The sequence below is a fragment of the Amblyomma mixtum genome, chromosome 3, assembly GCF_055824585.1.
Source record: "Amblyomma mixtum isolate Tamu chromosome 3, ASM5582458v1, whole genome shotgun sequence".
Taxonomy (NCBI): domain Eukaryota; kingdom Metazoa; phylum Arthropoda; class Arachnida; order Ixodida; family Ixodidae; genus Amblyomma; species Amblyomma mixtum.
In genome coordinates this window covers 212,834,481-212,853,909 of record NC_143014.1, presented here as the reverse complement: position 1 = coordinate 212,853,909, position 19,429 = coordinate 212,834,481, and the positions used below count along the sequence as shown (strand labels likewise).

At 53.2% G+C, this 19,429-nt stretch overlaps 1 protein-coding gene across 3 annotated transcripts in view; it reads right to left on the bottom strand.

Annotated features, from left to right (window-relative positions):
- The window catches only part of Tet (Ten-Eleven Translocation (TET) family protein), a 185,756-nt gene that overhangs the window by 134,349 nt on the left and 31,978 nt on the right, over positions 1-19,429 (bottom strand). Inside the window, exon 1 of one of the 3 annotated variants that reach the window (XM_089582650.1) lies at positions 1,899-2,194. The exons of the other annotated variants lie outside the window; for them this stretch is intronic. The gene's annotated coding sequence lies outside the window, so the exon portion shown is untranslated. Of the gene's footprint in view, positions 1-1,898; positions 2,195-19,429 lie in introns of those variants that run through there. 3 annotated transcript variants of the gene reach the window in all.

The window sequence follows — 19,429 nt, the reverse complement described above, 5'->3', positions numbered from 1 at the left end:
AATCATCCACACAGAGGTAACTTTTCTTTCCTCCACTGCGTTCATTATGCTTCGCTATCTGTTAACGAGTTGAGATGCCGTAAGCTACAGGTGGGGTTACCCTTGCGGAATCTGCCGGCAATTGCTCCACCGTAGCGACGCCTACAATAACTAAATCACATAATCCGGCACCGAACTCACAAACACAAATAGGTTTGGTTTGGTTTATGGGGTTTAACGTCCCAAAGCGACTAAGGCTATGAGAGACGCCGTAGTGGAGGGCTCCAGAAATTTCGACCACCTGGGGTTCTTTAACGTGCACTGGCATCGCACAGTACACGGGCCTCTAGAATTTCTCCTCCAAAGAAATTCTAGCCGCCGCGGCCGGGATCGAACCCGCGTCTTTTGGGTCAGCAGCCGAGCACCATAACCGCTGAGCCACCGCGGCGGCCAAACACAAATAAGTCACTCCTGTTGTCACCATGTGGAGATTGGGTCCGTGTTCAGTAAATACTTTAAAAGAAGACGTGAAGCCTCCTTTCTACAGAATTGGTTCCCGCGCGGGAAAACAATGTCCTGAAGGTAGCTGTGAGGGAGTCCTGCCTCCTTGAGAAAGCCGAATAACACGCACCTTTCAGCTTTGTAAAGAGTACAGCACTTCAAGTAATGTCCTATATCACTGCACAGACCACACGTTGAACATGATGGAGACGACGCCAGGCCCGTCTTTACATCCACGGAGGAGAACGAGCAAAGGCAGTGCGTATGCGGTACAGTAAAGTTGCTTGGGATCTTTGCAGACCCTTGGCCACACATGGCTTGTTGGGCGAGCTCCACAAAGAAGTGATGCGACTTAGCACTGTCTCTCTGAAGGGTCTTTTGTCATCTTGACGAACTTTTCTCGAAGGGTTTCCAGACAGCGCTCCACCACAACGCAATTAGGTTTACAGACACGCGCGATGTCCACATGTCTCTGCTAAGTGGGACATATGGAGATCGTTACTTCAATGTGTCAGCTTTATAGATAAACCGTGTCCAAATTGGATTACATGCTGTCAGAAACAATTTTCACAATTCCAACTCCGCAAGACAGCTTGTTACATAAATGAAAAAGGCTGACCAGTACTTGAACCCTCAAGCAACTTCAGCCAACATATGGACGAACGGAGAGGCTGATCACATGCAATAGTGCTGACATGAGACAACATTTTTTAATGCCAAACAACTGTGGCAGCATACTCGCTACCTGAGCGCGAACAGGCTGGGAACCCACGCTTCATGTGCGCGTTCAACGTTGATTAAGAAGGGCGCGAACTGGCTAGGAACCCACGCTTCATGTGCGCGTTCAACGTTGATTTAGAAGGGCGCGAACTGGCTAGGAACCCATGTTTCATGTGCGCGTTCAACGTTGCGTTAGAAGGCATATATACAGCCGCATTACCATGCAGACATGAGGGATCAGATGTTCACGCTACATGCCACTTGCAACACGCACGCACAAATACATGCGTCTGAAAAATTCAGCATCTCTGAGAGGTCAAGCACTTACAGTGGAACATTTCTCACAGCACGACAAAAACACATCCGCTTACGCGCGAGTCACGCAGCATGCGAATGGCTTCTGCGAGAACCGTGCCTCTTTCGTTGCATTACGCAGACTGTGCCTGGGGCTAATTTCTGCGCAAAAAAACCAAAAAAGGCACGCTTCGTGCGCCGGTGCGATGCGACAATCTGTGGACGCTCTGCGGAGAGGAGGCGATTAGGCAAGGCGCGAGTAACACCGCGTCATCGTGACGCTGCGCGCACAGACGCGTCGGCGCGCGCCGCGTGCGGGACTTATCCGGACGCCGGCCCGTGTGTCCAGCAGTGACGGTCACGGGCTGACCGCCATGTGCGCCGCAGCAGCCGGCGCGACTCACCTGCGTCAGAGAGCTATCCGCCGGGGAACTGGCCGGCGTCCGCCATAGCGGCCGCGTGGCTCCTACGGCGAGAGACCGGCAGGACGTCCCACAGCGCGTGTCAAGCCGCCACGGTGGAAACGATGCACATCGCACGACGAGGAACCCCTAAAAACGCGACAACGCTATCGCACACGCGTGTCCACACAGGCTACAGTCGACGACGCCGGGGCAACAAAGGAGGCAACTGGCAGACGCAAGAAGAGCGCCAGAGCAGCGGGCCGTCCGATGCGAGAGGGAGAAGGGCGCGTTGTGGGCCCGCTTCTCGCCTGCCCCTCCAGCGCGCGCTTTCGGGCGAGGGATTGCAAACAACGCGGGGAAGAAGGCCGCCGCCTCCTCTCCCGCTGAGAGACGACCCCCGCCGCCGAAAAGCGGTTCGCGTACTCGCGGTCAGAGGGCGCCCCGACTGGCACTCTTCTCTCTTCGGCCGCAGTCGCGTGATTCGGCACCCTTCCTTGACCTCCGCGCCCAACTTTCGCCTTCGGTGGCCCACCTTGTCCACCTACAGCGCAGCTTGCATGCAGCGCTCTGCGATCGCGCTCCAATGGACTGGGCGTTTGCGTCGGGCTAGAGATCTCCCGGCATCCTCGTCCCGGCGCACCGACGACAGCCAATCCCTTCACGCTGACATCATCCCCACGCGTCTAAACGCCGACAGTGCAGAAGGTGGAACACCCTTCAAACAGCTCTGGTCTGCCTGACCAGTTCGCTCTCGGGTTCCATGTAGACGCCCCAACTGCACTCTCGACGAAACCGACACCAACCCCCGAAGAACATCGTTTCTTGAAAGGCGCGCACACACACAAGTATGCCACGACACTCGACGGTGTTTTTACTAGGGTGGTGTGAGGGGAATCAAACCTACGACGGAGCCGAACCCGGAACTAAGGAACAGAACACGACACTCAGATTTTTAGGAGGTCTGCTGCGTATCTGCTCATGAAGGTTTCATTTGTGCGAATGAACGTCACCACACTACACATCGTTCATTTCGCGGTTACGCCAGTGCAGCTGACTGATGATAGCCTTGCGCTTCGCTCTCTTTTCTTATCGCCTCCACAAGGCGTGTACACTCGAAACGCGTCTACACTCGAATCCTGCGAATCGCCTGCTCTTAAAAGACAAGTGATCAGACACTCGTCGTAAAACATGGACGAGGTGCAGAGACGTCGCGCACTCGTATTTTCGACATTCGTGCCTGGCGTCTCTTGCGGTTAGCTCCCGGGAAGGGAAGGAAAGAGCGTAAGCAGAATCGCCGGCATGCCCTGCCACGTCGCCATTGTGCGCGCAGATCCTCCGGAGGCCAGCTTCTGCTGTCGCCGCCATAAGAAGATAAGCCTCTGCTGTTCAGCGGAGCCATTCCATTGGGTTCGCTAGGCACATTCGTGCCAACGCGCGCAGTGGCGAGGAGGCGCGAGGCTTTCCTTTCAAATGCAGAGGTAGGCGCCCAGCCACTCCCGATTATGCCACCGGCCTGCAAGGCCCAGAGGAGAAGGAAGAAGGGAATTCGAGGGAGGGAAAGGGCAGGCGCAGGAAAACCTGTTCTCGGTGGTCTTCCCTTTCGTCTTTTTTTTCTCCTTTCGACCTTTGATCTTGTCTCCGTGGGGTCGGCAGCGCTGCTGCTGCTGTTGTGCTCACCGCCGATGGTTACCAGTGGTTTTCAGCGCTTGAAGCCGTTCATACGCGCTGCGTCAGCGCGGGACCAGTTTTGAGCAGCGCTGCCCCTCCCTGCAGCCTTCCGCGCCCTCTTCCCTTCTCTCCCCTTCCCTCCTCGCGTGTCGCTTCTCGACCGAACCAGCCGCGGGACGAGAGCCTTGGAAAAAACAAGACCCAGGAATGCTGCCCAGCGCGTGTTGTTGTGTAATCGCAACAGACAAAATGCGCACACTTCGTCTTCGCACACGTCTCCGATAGCTGACAACGCCAGCAAGCTTGCAGCCTGGACAGTGACGAACTTATTTTTGAGCGCAAAATGAAAGGACACGCAGCCAGCAGGAATTGCTGCCTGTAGTAGATGCGGAAGTTGGCACGAGAAGAAAGAGAACGAGGAAGGCCGGATGCAGTTTTTGAGTTCACACTCACGAACACTGGTAAAACGAAGTGTTCGAATCTAGTTTGTTTTGCTCTAAAACGACGTGGCACGTCGAGTTAAGCACGAATACGTGCATTTCACGCAGTTCTGGAGATATTACGTTTTTGAGTTCACACTCACGAACACTGGTAAAACGAAGTGTTCGCCTGAACACTGCACGTGGTAAGGCATGCACCCAAGCTTTCGGGAAACAGGCTGTGGTAAAAGAAAAAAAGTTGGAGGCTTATCAAGGTTAAGCCCAGTGGATGCGAAGCAGCCTTCGTTTTGCATTCTTATTATTAACGTCCTTTGCGTTTGGAGGCATCTTGACCGCATACACGCCCGGCGCAAAGACGCTGGCGCGGTTGCGGGCACAGAGACTGACGCGACGGCGGGCGCGCGCCGCTTCATCCCTGGCGTGACGTCACATATCACGTGATGCAGCGATGGTGGCGCCGCCGCCGCGTCGCGCGTGACGGCGCGAACCGAAGCGTGGAGGCCTCCGCCGGGCGACGTCCGACGGCGCGATATGAGGCCCCATCTGCAGCCGGTGTGACGTCATCACGTGACGTCACATCATGTGATCTCACTTCAAGGTCAATGGTGGCCACCGCCGGGCGTCGCGCGAAGGCCTGAAACCTACGTTAATATACTTCGCATAAAAAATTCAGGCACTTCGCATACCGATGAGCCGATGAATCAGCCCCTCCACTCCCGAAAAAAAGTCCTGGCTACGTACTACCTGCATCACTTGATGATGCATTAGCATGTGAATCGAGCGGACGCACCACTCGGGTCCATCGCACTAGTACTGTCTTGTACTTGTGGAAGCGAAGACGGGGCAGGACGGGGGAGGTCAACGAAATGATGGCAATAACTGGTTCTGAGGAAAGGGAAGGCGCACTGAAGGAAGGTATAAAGGAGTTGCTGTAGTGGAAGTCTATGCACAGCAGTGCATAGACTTCGACGGGCGCCCCCATATTGGGCTGTGCTCGTAGTACAGGAAAGAGTTGAAAACTAAGCATCCACACCCCAGAAAACCGGTCTTCCCGACGGTAGTGCAAAGGTCTGGCCTTCTTGCAAGCGGTAGTCATCCCGCTGTTTTTGTATTGTGTGGCAGCGGCGCCTCGTTAGAAAACAGAGGTTTGTTAGCATTGCCGTGCTAAAAGGGTAAAAGCCTAGCCTAAAAAAGACGAGGACTCAGAAAGACCAATACACACAGATTTGTTGGAAGTTAGTGCTGTGTGTGTCTGTCTTTCTGATGTTCTCGCCTTTTTTGGGCTACGCTTTTACCCTTGTAATATGAACCAACAAGCCCAAGCGTCTACCCTTCGGAATTGTCGTGCTGCCCAGGGGGCTTTTGCGTAAATTTTTCGCACCCTCGTGAACTCCAGCTTTGTCCTACGCACTCTCCCGCACATAGCTATAAGTACCGAAAATAGGTACAGATGAAAATGAGAGATGACTGGCGTAGATGTCGTGACGGACGACATTCCTCGATGAATGCATGAAGCGTACTCTTCCCCCAAAATGATCCCGCATTTTCGCCTCCCGTAGTCGGTAAAAATGGCGGACGAGGAGGCTTAACGCATGCGCAGGAAAAAGGTCTATTGCTGCTCACATATGACTCACCCCTTTCTACTCTGGTTAGGCGAAGCCAGTACTGTTCTTAACTACAGTCCACAAAGTAAGCCCACCTTACCTTTGTAAAAGAAATTTTCCCAGAAAAGATGCCAGGCAGCTCAGCCGGCCCCACCCGACCCGGCAAACGTACTTCGCCTGACGGCCACTAGATGGCTGGGCTACTTTCGCGCACCCCTCTAGTGACTCCAGCACTTCCGCTAGTACTTTTTCATTCATTTCTTCAGTGCAAAACAACTATTTGCTTCCTAACCTGGAAAATGCCGGTGTGCGGTGAAGCCGCTGAAGTTAGCCACGTGATGCAGGCAATAAACGAGACTTTGAAGCAGGGTGGCCTTGGCCAATCTAGAGAAATAAAATAAATTTTGCTGCGACTGGGTTTCGAACCCGCGGTGGCGCGAACACATCAGCTTCGCTGGCCACTGCACGAGAGCACTATGCTATCGCCGTTTTTTTTTTTTCCTTTTTTGCATGGGAAAATTGCGTGAAGGAAAATATGCTCATGCCAGCAAACACAAAGCGCCAGCATTTTTTTTGTTTAATATTTGCGAAACAGCAATTGAGGTATACAACAAAGGCAAGAACGCGTTTCGGAGATGACGTTTCCAAAGCGCACATCAAGACTACTGCGAAATAATTTCACTGGCGCTTCTTTTAAGCGTAACACCTCCTCTTCCGAGCTGCGGACGGACCTCGAGCAGACGCCTCTCGCAAAGATGGCGCCGTTGGAAGCGTTCACCGCGAAAGATCCTTTTCGCAAGCCGGCACCATGCTAACCGATCAACGACTTTAAAACTGCCGAGGAATTCCTGTGTGCGTATATTTGATTCGTGACGATACGGCATCAAGGCCGACTGTGCGCACAGGGCGGTGAACGCTGGCTGTTGGTGGCGCAACGATCTCGCTTATCTTTCGAAACCATCGCGTTCGGTACCACGCGACGCCCAACAAAAGCGGTTTCGATGGCGCGGAAGGCTGCAGGACAAGATTTGCGCGTTTAGAACAATCGGGCAATAAAAGAAAAATAAGAAAACAAGCAAAAAGAAAAATCTTGCGCCGAGCCGTCCCGCGACCCGGCGATTGCAAACATGTCTCCAGAGGTTTCTCGAGTTTGATTATGTGCCGTGTTGAGACTTCGCTTGCCTTGAACTCATGCGAAGGAGGAGCGCGCGTCAAGTTTCGTTTTCTTCCTTTTTGCCTGCTCGCTGATCTCAACGTCAACACACATTTTTACGCTGACGCGGTTTCGTCGCCATCGCGCGAAGAGGGCAAAGGAGCAAGACAGGGTCTGCTCTAGCGTGCTCGCCAGCAAGCGCACGACACAAATAAGAAAAGGCACTAATCTAACGCGCTGAACACGTGTGTTTTGGCGAGGCCACCGCGTGACGCCGTCAGACGCGACGCACCGTGTTTGTCAGCCGAGCGCGGAGAAACAGGACGGCATTGCACTCAACGCAATCGCGCCTTTAATGACGCGCTTTTAACGATGTTGTCAAAACACTGCCGGCAGTTCTCTTTTTCACTGGACATCATCGGTGAGTTGACTGGCCTCAGGTCAATGCCATCAGCGTTGGGGTACTCGATGAGTTGGCCTGTTCCCTCCCTTTTCAGAGGGCAAGCTAAGAGAGCTTTGAGTTCAGTTTGCAAGGCCCGCATGGAATGATTCGGCATATTTGGATGCTCTTTGCGAGTTTATTATGACTTGAACAGCAGAACTCTACTGTTAACACCGCTGAATTACCTCGTCACCACACAGGTACGGTGCGGGGATACCTGACGCTTACGCGGAACACGATTTCGGAAGCCTCGAATAACTGGGACGAGATTAGGGCGAACCAGATAGTAAGTTCTAGCTAATGGCCCTGTCTTTCTCCTTGGCCTAATGTTCACCGCTCACTCCTTCTCTCGCGTGCTCGCAGACGAAGACTCCTGTCGCCAATTCGTTTCCATGACTAAGCTTGTACTGTCCGCTTTACAAGAAAAATCCACTCGCAAGGAGAATTTTCCGTTCTGGTGAATCGACCTGATTTTTCTGCTCACGCCTGCTTGCCATAGTCCCGTTGGCTCGCTACTGGAACGAGACAGCATTCTACGGGGCGACAGACGCGGGTACGATTCCAAGCGTGTCATGTCACAGTGCGCCCACTCATCCACCATTCCTGTCCGGCCTGTTTTTGGGGACAGCAATTGGGTGCAGCGCTGGAGGCTTCTGGGATCAGAATAATGCCGCGCGTGTTCCCTGCACGCTTCTGCCGTGTGCTGCATTCGCGATAGAGGGATTAAGCTCAGCTCTGCCAAGCCACTGCTGGGTAGGTAGATGAAGCGCAGCTGTGCCAGTATTCTAGAAATATGCAGCGCTACAAAAACGTCTGCCCATAAGACAAGCCGTACTGGAATGGTGAAGGGGTGCAAGGACTTCAATGGGCGCCTGCGATAGCTTGTAGCTTCGGTAGACAGCGGATGCTCGCGCCTCCAGATGTGCTGGCGCAGGTGGCGTCAGAAAGAGCCGCGACTACTGCACGTGCCCGTTCAAAGCTGCTTCCGCCACTGGCGCCGTTTTGGACGCGCGAATCCTCAGCAGAAAGCTTTGACATAGGGCACGGCGACAATAGGGCGGTCAGCAGTATCCAATGCGCATGCGCAGATGGCCAAGTGCGCCCACAGCTGGCCTGCCAGGGCCGCCGGCGCAATGGCGACACGCGGTGCACTCTGTGCTAAAACCTAAAGCGAATAGGTTGCCTGAAGCGACTAGCCAGCAGTGAAGGCAAGCGATGCGACGCCGGCATGAAGCGCCGCGCAGAGAAACAAAGGCACTCCGCGCACAAGCCCGCGGGCCCACCGAAACCGTCGGTGACGCTGTCGCATGCGGGTGGTCCAGCAGAACCCACACGAAGAAAATATTTTTGGGGTTCACCGGGCACAGCGTCTCGAAACCATGAGTACATTCAGCGCCATTGTGTCGCCAGAATCGAGGTGACCTAGCTATGCGCGACGCAGGTGGGGCGTCAAGAAAGAAAAAAAAAAGGGTGTGTGCGCGCGTAGTGGGCGAGCTGCGTGTTGCAAGCTGCGCGTTTGTGTTCGCCGTAAGCGAAACACCACCTGCGACCGCTCTTAGCGTTATCCGGCGTTTTCTATGCCTTTACTGGCCGGCTGCCGATAGGGAATTGCACACATTCCTAAGGCAGGATGGGATAAAATCCTCAGCTAGGACTTGTAAGGTGGCAGCAGGTCGTCGTTACCACCGCATTTAGGTGGGCGTGCCTTGAGACTTGCGCCTGTCCACTGGACTGTTTCTTCTGTACGCGCAGGTTCTTTCACGGCAATAAATAAGAACTTGCGGCTTCTGCAAATACGGGGCGACTTGTTAGCCATGTGAGCACAGCAATGACCTCTGGCTCGCGTCAGTTAGTCCTCTGGCACCGCTTGACTGATACAGACTTTGGTTCCCGTGCAAAAATACCCATACAGCGAGTCGCCCGCAATGAAGATTCGCGATGAACACAACGCTTCTCCGCAGGGCTTGTTTTCCAATCACAAGGTTTCGAACCCATACTCTAATTATTCGTGGGAATGAAAACTCCGGATGGTCGCGCGCTGCCTACAGCAGAGGCTATAAGGCAGGAAAGGGAGGCAGACCGGCCTTTGTCGCCGTTCCGTGGTGAGGGAGGAAGTTGGAGCTGCGGTGCGGGGTCAGGCTAATTTGTTCAGCAGGAAATTTTAAGAAACTTCGGTATGCGCAGAGTCGTTGTATGAGGTAGCCCACTCCTGCCGATACTGGAACAAAGGCCCGTTTCCTTCTACTTAAGGGAAATAAATAGCGCACAAGAGAAGACGGGACAAGCGAGGAGACCCAAACAAGCGCTAACTTTCAACAGACGGTTTATTGCAAAATCGGGAGCATATATACACATGTCCAGATAGGCACCAAAGAACAAGATCCCCTTGTCCTGCGGTAGATTCTACATCGGGCAAACGGGCAGATGCCTCAACGTACGCCTAAAAGAGCATGCGAAGAAAGTCAGAGGTGGTGTCGACGGGCATCTGACTTTGCATTGTAAGACATGTGGCTGTGACCCTCCTTGCCGTCCAATTTTTGAAGATACTGTAATCTTGTATCATCACCGCGACCAACTTACCAGGGAGATTGTTGAAGCGTCGAACATCGTGCGTTTTGGACCGGATTGTGTCAGTGAAGCTTCCGTTAATTTGTCGAAAAAAGAGCTTGCATATCTGGCACGATAAGCAGATGGCTGTCGAGGGGGTGTGTGTCTTGTTGATGTTATCTTCGATCTTGTTCTTTGGTGCCTATCTGGACATGTGTATATATGCTCCCGATTTTGCAATAAACCGTCTGTTGAAAGTTAGCGCTTGTCTGGGTCTCCTCGCTTGTCCCGTCTTCTCTTGTGCGCTATTTATTTGCCTTAAGTATGTCATACCAACATGCCCAAGCCTCGTCTCTTCTGAAATGCGTTTCCTTCTATTTTTGCCCAGCTCTACTGTGGTGCTACAGAAGGCTGACGGCGATGCCCTATTCTCTATTGCACCATTGTACCCTTTCGACAGCTCTCTCTGAGCCATCTTGAAGTCAACTGACGACATTCCACATTCCAGAGGTTATTCAGAAGGGGGAACGTGACTATTCGTTTCCACAAAGAGTGCGACAGTGTCGTCTGGGAACGATACCTTTTGGTTGGGAAGCAAGCCTTACGGAGAAGCGCGCTTACAGGTTTCCACAAATGGTCCGTTGTACGAAAACTTGAGAGCTACAAAGACAGTTCTGGAAAAATTCGTTTTTGCTTTTTTTTTTTCAGTAATTTCAGTCGAAACAACATCTGGGAAAGAAACTACAGGAATAAAACTTCATAACCAGGGAAGCGGGATTCGAACCCGCAGTGGAGCGAACATATCAGTTCCGCTGACAGGTGCTTAAGACGACCACCGTCGGAATTTTTTTCGGTATTTCATGGAAGTAAAACAACACGCGAACATATCAGTTCCGCTGACAGGTGCTTAAGACGACCACCGTCGGAATTTTTTTCGGTATTTCATGGAAGTAAAACAACACGCGAACATATCAGTTCCGCTGACAGGTGCTTAAGACGACCACCGTCGGAATTTTTTTCGGTATTTCATGGAAGTAAAACAACACTGACACCGCAGACCGATGGGCGAGTTGGTGTGGCACTGTAAGGCTAAAACAGCGCACCTGCACAAGAACGAGGCAAGATGAGCGCTGTGTATTGTCTCATCTGTCCTAGTCTTTGATCAGGTGTGCTGTTTTACCTTATTAACGCTGACAGGCTTCCTTAGCATCCCGTGTGTTAAACTGCCAGTTTCTTGAGCTGTGCTTGGAATGCCGTCGCCTCCATCATATGTGCACAGAGGCTCCATCATACGGCCATGCAACAAGTCGCACGAAACGGCAGGAGATTAGAAGCAGTAAAATTCACCTAAAAGACCGAATGCTACCGCAACGTCATCGAGTATTGGTCACTAAGCAACCTACAAACTTTAGGGCTATTTCTCCCCTTGTCTCTCCGTTCTTTTTTCTAGCACTTGTTTTTTTTTTCTCTGGCCCTGTTTTGATTTTGTACTTTACACTGTCGTCTTCATCATGAGTCCAAACACAGGTAGCATTTCGTGAAATCAGGCTTTCATTATTCTTGTGAGAGGGTTTAGCAAGTGGATGCCTTTTTCCTTGCCTTTTTGTTTACTCGCGTGTTACTCACTCTCGAAAAATAACACCAGGCGCGCCATTAAGAATCCTGGATATATATCACAGGCCTAATAAGGGCACACAGCCATGTGCAGGAAAGTCCAGATGGGGGCGTGAGCCAGTTCGCCCACGAAGTTGATCGGACGAACAGGGACCGGATGAAGGGGACATGCTGAACGAAACTGAAAACTTTCGTAAAGTTTTCCGTACGAAACCGAATGACCAGGCTGGCTTTCGGAAAGGCTACTGAACAATAGATATCCACACCATGAATCAGGGGAAAAGAAAAATGCGCAGGACAAAACCAACCTCTATAAATAGCCTTCGTAGATTACGAGAAAGCATTTCACTCAGTCGAGGCTTCAGCAGTCATGCAGGCATTACGTAGCTCCGATGTAGAAGTGATATATAGAAAGGTAATGGAAACCATCTACGACAGCAGTTACACAGCGACCATGTTCCTTCGCAGGGAAAAGGATAAAATACCAACCAGGAAGGGCTTCAGGCAAGGAGACAGTGTACTCAATAGACTGGATTGAAAAAAGTTAGCTGGGCATAAAATGTAATAGAAAACACCTTAGCAGCCTCCGATTTGGTGATAGAATTTCACTACCAAGTAACTCAGGGGGCTGAACTGCAGGACCGAAACAAGCGAAGCAAAATGGTGGGTCTAAAAATTAATACGGAGAAGCCTGAAGTAACGTTCAACAGTCTCGAAGCGAACATCCGCAAATTAATTGCATCTGGCCAACGTTTCGACAAGTCAGTGCCGAAACGTGCAACTGTCAAAGTCTTTCATGTCGAAGCATTGCCTGTGGTAGGGAAATACAGGGCAGGCAGTGACCGCAGTTCCAGAAGTCGAGTGAAACACCTAGGACAGCCCAGTACAGTGAAATACAGCCTCAGGTAATGAGCAGCATTTCACCAATATACCTAAGAAGAAAGCATATAACGACTGTATCTTAGCGGTACTAGCCTATGGGACAAAAACGCGGAGGCTAACGAGGAGGGTTGAACATTGAGGACAGCGCACTGAGCTACGGAAAATAAAATGATATTAGGCGTAACGTTAAGAGACAGGAAGAGATCAGAATGGGCCAGGGAACAAGCGCGAGATAACGATATCCTAGTCGAAATCAGGAAGGCATGTAATGCGAAGGCAAGATAACTGATGGTCCCTTAAAGTAACGGAGTGGATTCCAAGACAAGCGCAAGGACAAGAGTAGCAGGGGACGCCAGATAGTCAGGCGGGCTGATGAGATTAAGTTTGCGGGGTAAGGTGGTACAGAGCAGGGTTAATTTCCGGCATATGGGAGGCCTCCGTCCGGCTGTGGAGGTATAGTTAGGCAAGGGCGATGCAGCGCGCACAACATATCCTACAGATATACATGAATATAAATTGGACGCCTCGACAAATGATGCAAACTTCAAAATTCAAGCTGTGATCTATATAAGATCACAGGCTTTGTGCAACACGCAATATCAAACTAAACCACCACTGCCCCCCCCCCCTCGGACAAAAGTAAATGGGGCCTTTCTAACTGCGAGCTGTAAATTTCAACCAGGCGTCTAACTGTAATAGCTAAATAGTTAACTAATAGGAATCAGGTTAATGGTTAAAATCGTTAACCGTTTCTGACGTCCGCCAACACTGTTATTGACCGCGTCTGTACCTCTAATGGCCTATTTTAAAAAATCCTGGTTCACATTCGCCGACAGTCTATCAGTACCTGGTGTGGTCCATTTGTGCACCGCTAAGTTAAATATGAAGCTACAGGATAGAGGACGGGCAAGCACTCAACTCAAGAATGCGGCAGTGTTTCAAAGCCGGGGCTGGAGGATGCCAATCCCTGGCTAGCCCGGATGGAAGCATCGCCCTACCGGCGGACTGCTCGCACCGGCGCTGCCTAGCGTTGCCCACTGCCGCCGCGGCTCCGAAGACTACCCGAGCGTGGATCGCGCCGACGACAGCGCCGAGCGCGCTTCTCGCTTATATATCCCGCGCCGGCGGCATCCCCCCCCCCCCCCCCCTCCCCTTTCCCTTCCCTCCTAATAATGAAGAGCGGCCGCAGCGGCGGTGAGGACGGAAAGAAGCGCTCCGCTCGGGGCGCGTCTTTTGTTTCAGCGGCGGCGGCCTTGCGTCAGGGACGACGCGTCGACGTTCGACCTTGCACTTGGGAAGCTTCCGCCCTTCGGCCCCACGCGTGCCGTCGGCTCTCCCGGCCACTCTTTCTTCCTTGCGGGGGCGGCAGACTTGTTTTTTTTTTCTTCTTCCCCTCCTCCCCCCCTCCGCCGCCGCCTCCGGAGAGCGCGGCGCGATGCGCGGCTTCCTTTTTCTCCCCGTCCGCCGCCGAGAGAGCCCGCCGCCGGGCGTCCCTGGCGGGGGCGCTTTTATTGCTATTACGGCGAGACGCTGCTCGGACGCCACAGCCCCCCACTTTCCTCGCGGCGGGGGCGACCCGCGTAAGCGCTGCCGCTTCTCCAAGGAGGGAGCCGCATCGACCAGCGATTGCCGCGCCATGCGTTAATAAGGAAAGGAAGACCCGCGGCTGCTTCGGCAGAGACTGCGCCGTGCCCTGGGTGCCGATGCGGGCGGCAGCGAGCCCCACCAACCCCCCCGACGGCGGGAAGAGCGGGCCACGGCCGCCTCCGTTTAATTGGCTCCGGCCGGTTTATTTCAATGGCAGAGTTTTTGAGACGCGCGAGTGGGGAGAAGACGGGGGCGTGCCGGTGCGCGTGCTCTATTGGGCGCGCCTTTGGTTTTGACACCGGGGCCACGACCCCACGCGCCTGCGCTAACCTGCGCTCGGGGTCAATCTGATTAACCTCGGAAATCAGAGCAGGGAGAGAGCGGGTGTGTGCGGTGTGTAGTGGAACGGAGATGAAGGGGTTCGCCTGGTTCACTGCAGAAGCCAGCAGCACTCCATCTTTTTTTGTGTGTCGCTATTGCATGTTCCTTCGCGAAAAAAACAAAAAAAAAACAAAAAACTTCAACGTATGCTTCTTCGCTTTCGCTGGTAACGGAGGAAACTTAGGGGCTTCTCGCTAATTGCTTCGCACAGTGCAAGGCTGCACTAAACGCCTGGCGAGTACGGGCAGCGCACATTTTTCCTTTTTTTTTCTCCCTCTCTCGCTCTCTCCCATCGTCCTCTTCGGTACAGACTGCCCATGACAAGCGAAACCTTTGATAGAACCAAAGCCACAGTATCTCTGAGAACACAGCAATTCGTAGCGAAAGCAGTCTTCTACTTGATTCTTAGTGCGCACTTTGCCTATTCTGCACACAAAGATACACCCCAAGCGCTCCATGCTGAATTTTGTACGCTCACTTTCCGTCGCCACTGCTTCCGAGATTCTACCACATCTTTTCATACGTGGTTGAGCTAACTAACGCTATCGACGCGGCGGCTGCGTTAAGGAAGTCGAGTCAAGATATTTTTTTCTTTTTACCTTGTTCCCATTTTTTCTCGCTTGGTCTCGCCGCACGAGTGCCGTTACGCTCATACCACGCAGAACCGCGCATGAGCGCAGCGACCCCACCGCACTTACGTGCCCGTTTACCGGCGCGAGAGACTCCATTGTTAACCGAATCGAGCGGCCCTCTCTCTGACAGTGAGCGCTCGGCGAGTCGGCCGGAGATGCCATTCCATCTTCACGAGCGGCGCGATTATGCGCAGTCGGCGCCGGTTGCGCGTCGCGCTGCGTGCGCGCGGGCACGGCCATCGCGCAGCCCGCCCGGCATTGTTCGGGGCCATTTCGTAGCTCATTTGCATATGAATCTGCGCACCTCGTCACTGCGCCCGGCGGTCTCGCGAAAAGCAGCTGACGAAGCCTCCTTTCCTTCTCGAGTCTCGCGCGCTGAAGCTCCCGCTGGTGGAGGACCGCAGCCTCCGGTGGCCGCCACTGTCTCCGCATCCGGAACACTCAAGATGCCGTCCGGGGCATCATTCGCTCTTCGAGAGGGTCTCGTAGGAGCTCACCTTTCTTCCCCGTTCTTCCGCCAGCGTCTTCTTTCGTTCCCGTCTTTATTGCGTCCCTCGCTCCTGCCCCCTCAGCGAATTCACTCCCCATCGGAAGGCGGGCAGCCGCGCTGGTTAGCCCGCTTCGCTGTCTCGTTCTGCTTCGTCGCAGCGTGTTCTCGATTTAGACAGGCCCGTGTAATGGAAGACTGTACGTACAAATTAAAACGCTCATTCTTATTAACTTCGAAAACAGGTAGAAAGGGGGATAAGCGAGCTCCACTTCGATCTTCCAAGGCGCTGGTTACGTTCTTTGGCACGTTAATCGTGGCGACAGAAGAGATGAAACTCACATGGCAGGTCTCGTCAGCTTTGCGCGGAATAAAAGGAAAGCTATTCGAGCATTTAAATGTCGTCTTTGAAGCGTTTCTTCGCGTTTGGTGTCGCACGCAAGCGGCGCCACCGTCTCTCGCCAGCAGTCTCGCACAAAACAAGACCTGGGTGCTAAAGGCGTGAGACAGAGCTTATGTCGCTCGCGGATTCCTGCCGGAGACGATGAGTCGGCTTTTACGCGCACGAATGACGTGCCCAGTTTTCCTGGACATCACCAGCTGGCGCCATCTGTCGGCCGCCAAAAGCGAGCACCTCCTGTCTGAAAACTAAAGCCTTCCATGAAATGGTGCGCGAAGAAGTTGCTATTGATGTCTTACTCTTATTACGCGCTGCAGAATATGACCTATAGAATGCTTCGTGCGCTCACACCGAAGAGTTTTAGCGGCCATAGGAGATCAATGGGGTGTAGCAAACGTTCCAAAATTCCCGCGACAGTTTTGGTTGCTCAGCGCCATGCAGCACGTGGTGGCAGACGCACGAACTAGAAGCGCTTGTCCAGATTTCCTGCGTTTGTGCTGAGGTTAGCGAGCTTGCTTTTGGAGCATTACCAACTGCATAGAAATCAATCAATATTTTCATTTACCACCGTTTAACAAGTCATTTCTTCTAGTTTAGTAACACCTGTTGTCTTGTGATTCTTGCATCCCATAATGGAACGCACACTGACGGCTTCCAGCATTACGTGGTGACGAGCAAAACTTGGAACGATTGAACACAACCTGCCTCGCTTGGCTGTTTGGGAAGAAATCGCGCCCCAGCCTAATTCGCTGCTTAAAGAAAATCGTGTCTCGTGCTTTCGCGTTTATCGATGCGCACTAAACACGACTCCAACAACTACTCGAAATCCCGAAATCCTCAGCGACCACTGCCCATCCGCTCGGGGCCGCCTAGAGTTACTGTAGGGCCGCCCGCACAATGGCGGCCCCGCGTGGCACAAGTAGCAGCTGCACGTGCTCGACGACACATGCGAACGCGGCGCCGACAGCGACGTCCCTCGTCGGCGGATCGGTGGTTAAAAAGCGGCCCGCTTCTTCCCCTCGGCGCCCACAAAGAGGTTCCGACAGGGCCTGTTCGGGCGGGGACAAAGCCCCCGCCGGATTTGTGGCCACCTCTGAATGTCGGAGAGCGCCCTCTACCTATCTTCATCTCTGGCAGCCCCCATCTTGCGACGCTGTCGGCCTCTTCCTCATCTTTTTCCCGCCGCTTCTTTCGATGACGGCGCTCGCACAAGACGCGCGTCGTGGGAAGCGGCTTTCCGGGTGCCGTCGCGACACTCGCTTTTGTCTGCGCCCAGGACGGCACCGCCGTGAAGATCTCTCTCCCTCCCGACATTTACACCGCAGCAGTGCTGTGTAGACGAAGCCCCTTTGCAATACACGGCGGACGGAGTGAGCACCGTATTGTCGTCGCGTTGTGGCACTCGACACGGACGCCATCACGCGGCCGGATAAGGTCAGCGGATTATTAGGGCGAAGCCCCGACACGATCTGAGGTACTTTACTGACAGGCGCCAGTGAAAACAACATTGAGAAGACGGGCTGTGTCACTGCGTAATCACTGCGTACAGAAATCACGCAGCGCTTATGACGGGACTTTTCTTCTCTCTCTTACTTCTTTTCAGCCACCGGCTCCCACAGTGCCAACTACAGGTTAATATTTAATTAAATTACTCGACTGGGGCCTCGAACAGAAAAAACCGTCGGGATATCATGCTCGTCTCTCCGTAAATTCGACTTAAGACAGTAAGATTTCATGAAATATTTTACAGTGTTACACAGACAATATGTCGCTGGGATTTGTTTCGATCCGTTCCTATTCTTTACTCCGAATGTGTTACATACGCAATCAGCAATGCGCAGTCGCAGGTTTTCTTCACCATGTGTACTACTCCTTAGGTCTGTTCGTGGAATCCCAAGGCACCCAAAAATATGCACAGTACGGGAAACCCCAGGCCAGTTACTCTAGCAGCTATATTTTGTAAACACGAGCTGAGCGCATCTGCGTCAAGATCTGCAATCTTATCTGCATCAAGCGAAACGCAGATAAGGTTGCAGTCCGGCCGGTCCAGGGACCGCCGCAGCGATGTCCCAAGTAATGCGCGTTAGGCCCGTGAACGGCTTCAAAATGCGAAACAGGTGGGCTGCTGCGTCAACGAAAATCGCCCGCTGATTGTCACTGAACTATAAAATGACCTTGATGTTCCATGGGCTACTACTGTTTCTTCAATTATGACATAGGATTTAGGCACCAGAGGCGTGCGTGGCGGCGAAATATTATTATCTGGGCTTTCAACTGAGCAGTAGACAGAATTTGGGGCTGGAGTTGCACGGAGCGTGCTGTAACCTACTAATAATAAGCCTAACTTGCTTAATAAGAGTGTGTTGGCACGAGTGTCTACAGCTGTGAGATCCACAAACGAAAGCGCAGTGCAGCCAGTGGAAATGAAGACGGTGCCCACGTCAGAAATACCGTTGCAGTAATTCAGTGGCTGACTTATCCTTCCCATTAATTACAACTCGCGCAAGAATGCTCGAGAAGCACTGTGTCGTCAAGGTCTACCGTAATCCCTATAGGGACCCTACATGTCTTCTTGCAGGTGAAGCCACACAGCAGCTGATCGCCACCCGTGGTCAGGTGCTTATGGTAAGCTCGAAAAACAAGACGAACTCTGAGATGCGACCCTGTCCTTGTTGTCCTGCGTTGCAAAGCTTATAGAAGCAAAAAAAAGTACGGATTCTCAAACAACACGCGGCCGGTGTGGCGCTTCACATCGCAAGATGACGCCTGCTGCGTACGGTGTAGTACGTGCTCGACACCCGTCCTGTTCCCCTCTGCGTCAGGCACTAATTACGCTCGCGCAGCTCCGGCAGACGAGGCCGCAGTAATCCGGCCTCGGCGTCAGCGCGTAGCAGATGGCGCGCGTGGTCGGGATCGGAGCGCAGGCAACCCGTTGCCGGGAAAGCGCGGCCGAGATTTGCACGCGCGTGTCTTCACCTGACGGGCCGCCATCCATCATCTTACTCAGACCTGACCGTTTCCGGCTCGCTCGTCGGATGCGGAGGGGGCGCCCGCGTGACGGATCCGGCCGGCGGTGGGGCCCCAACCCCGGGTAGAAGCGAACCCCCTCCTCGGCTGCATGGATTAGCTCGTCGCTTCGGCTGCCCAAGGAGAGCTGCCCTTGGCGCCCGCCGGCCGGTCAGAAGATCGCGATGTTAGATAGTCACGTGCGCGCGCACGCGCCGGTTCCGAACCTTCCCGAACGCCCGCCGAACCTTTCCCGACGCCCGCCTTCGCGCAGTCTTCGCTCGACAAGAACGTCCAAGCGGACCAAGACTCTCGTGCAGTTTTCGGCTGCACTGCAAGTCAGCGTAAACGCCCCGGTGAAGAGACGCTCTTTTGGAATGCGTGAGCAAGTTCCCTCCAGTCTCGAGCCTTGGCTGCACCGCCTTCTACTCCTCACCTTTGCACTCCTGGTTATTTTTGAGGGCTTCGTAGCTGTGCGTGTGCCAAGCGGACTGATCCTTACTTGCTCACTGCACACTAATTTTTAACTTCCGACCCGCCGTTGTGGCTCAGTGCGTAGGGTACTCTGCTCTTGAGTGAACGACAAAAGCAGCGAGTCATAAGCATGTAAAGGTAGCCGGTAGTTTTGTGGCGATAAATTTCAGTCATTGAAGCCACACGCGGCAAGCGCCAATCAACTGACATGGAG